The 6,664-nt window shown below is 40.2% G+C and overlaps 1 long non-coding RNA gene across 1 annotated transcript; it reads right to left on the bottom strand.

Annotated features, from left to right (window-relative positions):
* Window positions 1–889: 889 nt before the first annotated feature.
* LOC306981742 lies at window positions 890–2,546 on the bottom strand. Its single transcript, XR_013794142.1, has 3 exons — window positions 2,475–2,546; window positions 1,217–1,260; window positions 890–988 (listed from the first exon to the last, which is right to left on the bottom strand). It is a non-coding gene; the product is annotated as an uncharacterized lncRNA (long non-coding RNA).
* Between the last annotated feature and the right edge of the window lie 4,118 nt (window positions 2,547–6,664).

Genomic DNA, 6,664 nt, shown 5'->3' with positions numbered 1-6,664 from the left:
CCTGATGGTGGATTCACTGTGTTCACGTTGCTCTAACATAGCATATTACAAACTACTACCAATCAAGTCAAAGAGAGTTCTATATATTCTTTTTAGAAATATACATATACATTTTTCTAAATATATTTCATATTCTTCAACAAAGAACAAGCATACAATGCCTTTATAATGTATTGTATGTCTTCCTTGCCTATGGTAAGTTTTGTTAAATACACATATGCTATGAAATATTACGCTGATTAGTGGGCAGTTTTATATTATAGACTGAAACAATGCCAATATGTAAAAACTAGGCCAAAAAGCAAGCATTAAGTCTTAAAAAAAGTCTGTCACTCATTTTGTGACATTCACTCACAGATTTGAATATTTGTAGCTCTCTGTGGATAACCTGGGGGTCTAGGCTGTCCTTCACTATGGATTTCAGCTGTAGCCAACAACATGAGGGTGTGGAAAGAGTCGTCAACTCCTTCATATGTTGTCCCTTTATTCAAATTCATGCACCCTTTGATCTTCATCCTAACAAATACTCTTTTATAGCCATATGACCAAAGGTTTTCAGTTTCCCTGCACAGCCGGTGTTTGTAACTATCACAAAAATGTATTTACTTAATCAGAGCATTTACGCATCATAAGAAATGCAGTTTATATCAGTAGTTCTATAACCAGCAATATAATCAAGGTATCACATTGTCTACATACATGTATGTATGTATATGTGTAAACATTGAACTCAAATAGAGAGAGCCACAAGAACAGAAAGAGTTATTTATTAAAACAAAATATAAAAATCAATTTACAAGAAACTGAACTTTATTGTGTCGCGGGGATACTGACAAAGCTGACATGAACAAATAACAATATAAAAGTATAGAACAATAACACTGTTGTGGCCTCGTGTGATGTGGGTCTGTAGCAATAATTTGATATTTTGTGAAGCCCTCGACATCTTCTTTAGGTTGTGATCCATTGCAACGGCCACTTTTTTCCACTATGAGAAAAGGAGAACATTATTTAAAACAACAGATACCTGAGATGCCAAACACTTGTATTTAAATTTTTAATATAGGTATGAGGTGAAATATTTCTTATTTTTTTAAGAGATAGAGGGGGAGAAAATCAATAATTCAGTCAATAACTTAAAACACATATTTCAAGTATATTAGAGAATCTTTTACCTTTGATGTAGAGGATTATGTAAAGCTCAAAACACACTTACCACATTTCGCAGGGTTCCCACTCTACCAACTCCATTTGTGTTGCCTAAGGGGGAAAAAAGAAGTATTAAAAGAAAAACCAAAAAAGCATCCGTCATCTGCTTTTACAGGTTACGCCTTCAGTTGTTATTATTTTTCAACACAGTAGGCCTATACTAGAATGATTTAATCTGTTATGTCACATCACCAGTCTCAAGTAAGTTGTCATGGGTGTCCAAATCTTTTTTCAGCATGGCCCACAAATGCAAGCGTATTATGGTATAGAGCAGTGGTCCCCAACCTTGTTCTTGCTAGGGACTGGTACAAGACCTTAGCTTTTTCCGTCGACCGGTCTACATGGGGGAGGGTGTGTCTGTGTGGTGTGAGTCCTGAAGAACTAATAATTAGACTATGGGTCACGTTTTTACACGCAGCCATTTGATCACAGCACGCTACAGTGGAACCATGACACATTCTCTCTTTTCTCAGGACTGTTCAATTCACAGTGGGATAAAAACAACTCTTTGCCATGTGAGAGCGTGGATGTAGATGCAAGTAAAAATTGTGAGGCTGCAGTTTTGGAGAAATTTCCATGAGCTGAACACACATTCAGCTGCACTGATTCTGTCTATAAAAAACAGATGTAATCGACTCCAGATGATTTCTATGGTGACTTTCTATTAGGAGTTTTATCATATATTTATGGACATGCTTATTGGCATGTCAAGAGGGCCGGGCGAAAGATAAATCAAGAGCCCGGTACCAGTCCCTGGGTGGGTGCTCAGTCCAGAGAAACATTCTTTTGGGTTCATTTAGCTCCAGACTTAATACAGTAAGTGGAACAGTTGTTAGATTATCTTTCTCTCACGACACAGACCGTGTTTAACTACAGTGGGATAAAAAATGTTTTCGAGTTTGTCAAGTAAGAGCTGAAAAGCCTAAATGTTAAGTGCAAACAGTGAAAGCAGCAAACCACGCCTCAGTAGACCTTTTTTATAGAAGCTAGCTAGAAGGTTCCAGGTTCGATTCCCGCCAGGAACGCCGCCTTTCTGTGTGGAGTTTGCATGTTCTCCCCGTGTCTGTGTAGGCTTCTCCTACCACTAAAAACATGTACAATAGGTCAGGATGAATGAGAATGTGTTTGAGAGTGAGCATGGGGGACGACAGATGGAAATTAGCCAAAGGCTACAATCTGCTGTGGCTTGTTCATTAATAAGCACTGTCCCTACCAAATAAAGCCACAACAAAAAGGTTATTCATTCAAAAGGTTCATTTTCATACCTTCACTTTTTTCCGCTTCACAACCCTCTTGACAGGGTAGTACTCTCCGTTGTAATTGTGCTTGCATTCTGAAAAGGAAAAGAGAATATATGGATATTGCACCAACTATAATTGCTGTAACACAGTGGTGGTATGTAGTGCAGCCCTATCAGTTTCCAATATTGGTTATGTTATTTCTGTGATTGTACAATAGTGCTGGTCAAGCTGTTTCAGACCAATGGCCACTTTCTCATTGACCAACTAATGTAAAAACTACCTGACACACTGCACGACACTGCACGACCACAAATATACACAAATATAAAGGACATTCATTTATGTTTAGTTATGGTCATGGTTAGAGACCAAAATACAGCGAGTTTTGTAAATAATTATTTTCTAAAGCAAGTTTTGACCTCCCTTCCTGGAACCGCCACCTTAACGTGGTGGAGGGGTTTGAGCGCTGCGCCATTGCGATTGACTGCGGAATTGCGGGAAGCAAATGCAGAAATTGCATAAACTGTTCAAATTGCATAAATTGCTTAATTTGCATAATTGGATTTGCATAAACTGGTAAAATGCATAAATGTCATGTTGCATGAACTGTATAAACTGCATAAAGTGCTAAAATGCATGAATGGGTTAATTTGCATAAATTATGTAAATTGCATAAACTCTTTAAAATTCATAAATCCTAAATGGCATAAACTCTTAAGTTGCATAAACGCTTTAAAATGCATAAACTGGTTAAATCCCATAAAGTGGTTACTTTGCATAAATTATTAATGTTGCATAAACGTTGTATATTCCATAAACTGGTCAAACTGTTGAAATGGCCTCAGTGCTTGATTGGCAGAAGCTGCACAAATGTCTGAAAGTCCTGGAGTCTCCTGATTGGCTGGATTCGCACATACACACCAATGCAAAAATTTCAAACTCTCGTATAAAAAAACAGGAAAACAACAGTTTTTCTCAAAACCCACAAGTTGCATAAGCTGAACATGCACAAAGTGCAGAAATTGCAGAAAATGCAGAAAAAAGTGCAGAAAAGCATGGATTTGCGGCAGCCCCATTATAAGTCAATGGGAAAAATCTCCGACATTTTGGCCGATTGCGGAAAAACCGTAAGTTGCAGAAGTCCCAAAAGTAATAGCACCCTTCTCCTCAACATGCGGAACGTTTTGATGCATAACTTGCATAAATTGCACAAAGCATGAAGGTGCTGAAAGCTCTAGAAAATCGGGAAAAAGATGGAAGAGGAATAATAATAAAGAACATGAAAACCAATAATTGACTGCGGAAGAATTCCGCAGTCAATCAATAAAGAACATGAAAACCAATAATTGACTGCGGAAGAATTCCGCAGTCAATCAAATACATAATGAGTGCAAGTCATTTTTGGTTGTTCATTAAGGTAAATATAAATTCGCAGATGCGCTCAGACTACGCTCCGACTGCTGACCCTGGTGAGAGCAGAATGATGATTTTTTTTTACACATAGGGATATCTGTCTGGGCTCACACCCTCGTTGGCGGCAATAGAAAACTCAAACAAGCCCGTTCAATCAGATCAAGGCCGTGGGAACCCAGGGTGATGAGGGCGCTACAGCACCCCCTGGTGGATCGTCTATGCATTACAGGCATTGTTAAATAAATAGGAAATAAGCAAAGAAATAGCGTTTTGGGGGGCAATCTTGTCTCTCAGCAACCCCTAGCCAAGATATCTTTCCACGGCCCTGAATCAGATTTGTTTCTTTGCAGTTACGTGTTTTCGTGACAGTGTCTCTCACGGGATGGGGAAGTTCCCTCAGAGCTTTTTCATTTTTGCAATTGGTGGTAAATTCCCAAAAATACAGTAGGACAGTAGGTGAGTTTTGTGATTCATAATCCTGAGTGAATATTAATGCAAAACCGCTAGTATAACGCACAATTAATGGCAGACTCCCGCCCTCGACGAATTGGTTTACACTTCCACTTCCTGTACCGCTGTGGAAATGGAGTTGATGCCACGGTCACCACACTCAATCACTGGAACAGTGCTTCACCCTTCAAATTGGACGGTTCTGAGCAGCAGAGTCACATAAAGTTAACCTTCCTGGTTGTGCCAATATGATTCACAATTTGCCACATAATTTGTCAATACTACAGGCATTTTGCAGCGTTTGTGGGCCCTACAGATGCTTCACCTGAAAATCAAGTGTTGCATCAAGTGGATATTTAGGAAACACAGGAATAATATGTAATTTTTGACCCCCCTGAAGAAGGCCTTTGAGGCTGAAACGCGTTGGGTCCTCTTTTTGTCCATTTAGACATGCCATAAAAATAAAGGAATTTTAATTTCACCAGAGAGTGCCTTGTTTTTTCTGTGTTTTGAACTACTTTCCCTGCTCCAAAGAGCACCTCTAGTTTTAATCACACTCTGTGGATGTCCAGGAGGCACTTTTCCCTTTCTCTTTTTCATATGTAATTTTGTTTTGAAATGTTCTTGTGGACCACTATGCAGCACTGGTACAATGTACAATTGTACAATGATACATTCAATGTCCAGGCTACTACAGCAGTATTTGATCTTTAAATACCTGATTCAGTCCCCACCATCGTGCTGGAAGATGGAGCAGTGCAGGCAGCTTTCAAATTTTTCCTTTTTTCCCTCTTCTTGGTTGCACAAACTGTTGGATAAAAATATAGAGTCAATTGATGACATATATTGACCATTGATTGTAGTGTTGTGTCATGACCCCTACACAGAGTGCACCAAATTTGCTTGTAGTTACTGATGTGGTGCCAGTACCATTTTACTGCAACATTTGGTCTCAGTATAATACAGCACATGGGTGTTACTTGCCCAAAAAGACAAGCACTTTTATAATTCTATAATTCAATGCTGGCTTTATCCAAAATCCAGAAGTCTGTTTTAAATCGAAGAATTTAAGCAACAGATTGATGTTGCTCTATAACATCAATCTGGCTTTGGTTATTGGTTACCTCTAAATGTGGCACATTTGTGCTCCACTGCCCCATGAAGTGGACAAAAAATAAACACATTAAACAAGATTAAATAATACAACTGAAAATAAAATATAATAAATGATTAAATTCTGATGGCCTGCTTGCTAACAGTGACATAAAAAAGTAGTGTCCAGACTGTAGTTTCAAAAGCAGTGCTTAATTTGACCCAATTCAATTTTTTTCAGGGTAAAGGATCCGGCAAAAAATGTATCTGATATAATGGTGTCTAATGAGAGTGTTCCGGCAAATCCTTTGGCTTGTTCTCCCGATCCTTCACATCAGACCAAAAGTGTTCCTGAAAATACTAATTTACAAATTAAGCACTGTTCAAAAGCAAACCTTCTCTAACTTCTCTACTCTGCTGCATATCTTTTTTATTGTAATGTAATTTAGACAGCAGAAAGACTGAATTATTTAGCTGTCACCCACCAGAAAATTGTGAAGCGTGCTTAGAAGTCATCCTTGTGACTGTTTGGAATGTACATGCGTGTTTGACCGTGAATATTAGCATAACTAAAGAATGGGATACAGAATCTTCATATATGTATTAATGTAAACATTTCAAATGTACTGTCTACAATGTTTAATGTATTGCATATCATGAGAAATCCCAGTGATCATACAACTAGGTACATTAAAACTGTGCTAGAAATTCATGCAATACCTGAATCTTTGACAATCACAGGTGGAGGACCAGAGGAGGCAGCCCTGGCAGGAGAACTGAGTGGAGGACCAGAGGAGGCAGCCCTGGCAGGAGAACTGAGTGGAGGACCAGAGGAGACAGCCCTGGCAGGAGAACTGAGTGGAGGACCAGAGGAGGCAGCCCTGGCAGGAGAACTGAGTGGAGGACCAGAGGAGGCAGCCCTGGCAGGAGAACTGAGTGGAGGACCAGAGGAGGCAGCCCTGGCAGGAGAACTGAGTGGAGGACCAGAGGAGGCAGCCCTGGCAGGAGAACTGAGTGGAGGACCAGAGGAGGCAGCCCTGGCAGGAGAACTGAGTGGAGGACCAGAGGAGGCAGTCCTGGCAGGAGAACTGAGTGGAGGACCAGAGGAGGCAGCCCTGGCAGGAGAACTGAGTGGAGGACCAGAGGAGGCAGCCCTGGCAGGAGAACTGAGTGGAGGACCAGAGGAGGCAGCCCTGGCAGGAGAACTGAGTGGAGGACCAGAGGAGGCAGCCCTGGCAGGAGAACTGAGTGGAGGACCA

This window comes from Gobius niger (assembly GCF_951799975.1).
Source record: "Gobius niger genome assembly, chromosome: 22".
NCBI lineage: Eukaryota > Metazoa > Chordata > Actinopteri > Gobiiformes > Gobiidae > Gobius > Gobius niger.
This window is presented reverse-complemented; position numbering and strand designations above follow the sequence as displayed.